The sequence below is a fragment of the Oxyura jamaicensis genome, chromosome 20 (genome assembly GCF_011077185.1).
Source record: "Oxyura jamaicensis isolate SHBP4307 breed ruddy duck chromosome 20, BPBGC_Ojam_1.0, whole genome shotgun sequence".
Classification (NCBI taxonomy): Eukaryota; Metazoa; Chordata; class Aves; order Anseriformes; family Anatidae; genus Oxyura; species Oxyura jamaicensis.
In genome coordinates this window covers 9,450,718-9,453,453 of record NC_048912.1, presented here as the reverse complement: position 1 = coordinate 9,453,453, position 2,736 = coordinate 9,450,718, and the positions used below count along the sequence as shown (strand labels likewise).

Sequence of the window (2,736 nt, the reverse complement as noted above, 5' to 3'; positions counted from 1 at the left end):
CCTTTTAAAGCTTGTTTTTGTAAATAAATCATTTCTTTTAATCATCATAATGTAGATGTATATACAAGCTCTCTTTATAACTTCCAAAAACATTTTACACCAAATTTATACCATGTTCCATTTGACAGATCTATCCTAAGCTAGTAAATTCATTGAAATTTCATCAAAGTAGGTAGAGAAGAGTGATTGAGTTAATCAGACAACAACGAGATGCTATGGTTAAGATACAGCATCAAACCTACCCAGGAGAATGGCCTCGAGGAGCATCCACAGGAAATCAGGCTTCACCAGTGCTACAGCTCAAGCTCTTGTCCCTGCAGGACGGGCATAGGGCTGTCACTAGAGCATGGAGTCCAGTGGATGGATGAATAATTCCACCTTGATCAGTCTAACAAACAAGAGGATTAAGATGCAGGGAGCCATCACTCATCTGAAGATACGAATGCTTCAAAACTGCAAGGGAAAGAACCAGAGAGCAGCAGCCCTTCACGAAGAGTTCTCTGCATAGCCCACCTGCCCTGGAGTTAGCCAGGGCTAACTCCATTTGATTTTCAGTGCAAGCTCTGAGCGAGGAAAATAAAGAAACATTAGGGAAAAACTATCAAAAGATTTAACAGCTAGATACCATTTTCAAAAGAGAATTAGGAGCTTAATTTTCCCTGGACATCCAGGAAGATATATAACTCCCTGCACATAGTTTTAATTTTCAGATACACATGAAACCATTATGGGTTTCTAAACCACTACAGTATAAAAAATAAATAAATATATATTTCAGTCCGCTCAACCTCTCCCCCAATCAGATCCAAATACATGCATGAGAATGACAGACAAGTGTTCAAGTCAGCTAGGAATATCCAAATTAACAGTTATCTACTCAGCACCTCTAATTTACTACTTCATTAGAAATGATGGTAATTTGATACACAATAATCCCAGGAATAGCTTGCTCAAAATCCTCTGAGAAAACCTGGGAGAGACAGTTCTGCCAGGTAAATTAAATACCAGGGAGTAAGGGGATGTTATTTTACCTACTGCAAATCAATCATAGGTGCTGTTTAAAAGGTCATTTGTATGTAAGTGAAAAATTTTTAATGTTCCTGTTTAAAGGCACTAACTGTTATATGCAGAGGCATAAATCCATAGAACTCTTGAATACTAGAAAAAATGCTCAGAGGCTTGTCTGTAAGAACCAATTACCTGATGATTCATGAAATTTTGTGAATTATTAAAGAAAATAAAAGATTAATGGAATCTATTTTCACCCATTTGAATTGGCAATAAAAGTATACAGTTTCCCTTTCCAGGAATATTTCAGAACTGTGAAGTTTCTGGAGTGATTTTGCTCTGAAGAGAGATATATATGCCTGGATGAGCATTGTTTACTCACTGTAATATGGCTTAATTGTAGAAATATGATCAAGATAAAATGTTATTTACCATGAATAAAATAATGCCATAGAGATACTCTACTGCTTTTAATTTTAATTGTATAGTAAACTATGAATAATTACAAAGCACAAACTTTGACCACAACAGTGACGTGAGGAAGCCACAATCAAACTTACAGCCTGCATACTGTATATGCACCACTACAGATTTCTTCCGGTGTATTGCCTTTCTCATGGAGTGACCTGAACTTGTTAGCAATATCTTGTTAGTCTGATAGACAGCAAATTCCTTCAAGACCAATTGGGGACAAGTCATGTAAGGCCATGAATTTCCATCTGTATTTGAATTCATTGTACATATTCACATATTAATGGCATTTTTAAAGCTGGCTGAACACAGAATTGCTAATTTTTTGAACTCAGACCTGTGTGAACTCAGACCTGTGTGAACTCAGACCTGTGTGAACTCAGACCACACTATGGACCTGTGTGTCTGGGTTGGCAGCTCTTCCAGTGATATTTTTGGTTTTCAAAATCTTAAAAGGAAAAATGCAAATACTTACATTTTAATAAAGTATGTAAAACTGTAGTTCAAGATGCCTAGAGGGAAGATCTTACCACTTCACACAGAGTAACCAGCTAGCTAATCTGCTTGTCTTTCTCCTTGAAGATAAAAGAACCAGTACTTTCACCTCCCTGTTAAAACCATTACTAAAACTTGAAGCCATTACTAAAAATTCTGGTAACTTACATAAAAGAAGATGGCTCATGGTCTTTGCCATAGCTGTCATTACTCATTAATATCTACACAGTAGTCCAAAAACTTTGATACTTTTTTTCCTATTGAACTTATTTAAAAACTTTAAATAGTTTCTTGAGATCAGCTAAATGTCCTTTCTATAGAAACTGCTTTTTTAAAATATATATTATTATTATTAAAATTCACTCCTATCTTGTCTCATCTTCTCCCTGAATTAGATACCACCTTTTTATGCATTACTGTGATCTAGATTTTCCATTCCATAGTTTTGATTTATTTTGTAAAACAAGCAAAAAGATCTTTTAACAACATCCCAGTTTTCCTTTTGATTAATTTCCTTGTTCTTTCCTGCAGATTATTCCTATTCAACAAAAGAAGACAACAAAGTCATCATTACGGTAACTCAAAAGAGCTTTGTCTTCATGAAGGTAAAAACAATACCTGCTCTGTTACTATAGTGAAAACGATCATAGACTAATAAACTTGTACTTAAAGAAGAATTTTTAATTTTATTATTTTAACTACCCAGAATTAAATGAGCCTTTGACACCAGGACCCTCACAACAACATTTCCTTATTAAAGAA

The 2,736-nt window shown here is 34.9% G+C and overlaps 1 long non-coding RNA gene across 1 annotated transcript in view; it reads right to left on the bottom strand.

The window, feature by feature from the left end:
• Positions 1–566, bottom strand: part of LOC118176839 — a 2,511-nt gene extending 1,945 nt beyond the window's left edge. Inside the window, exons 1-2 of the long non-coding RNA XR_004755541.1 lie at positions 514–566; positions 243–388 (exon numbers count right to left, since the gene is read on the bottom strand). This is a non-coding gene — a long non-coding RNA (uncharacterized LOC118176839). The remainder of the gene's footprint in view (positions 1–242; positions 389–513) is intronic.
• Between the last annotated feature and the right edge of the window lie 2,170 nt (positions 567–2,736).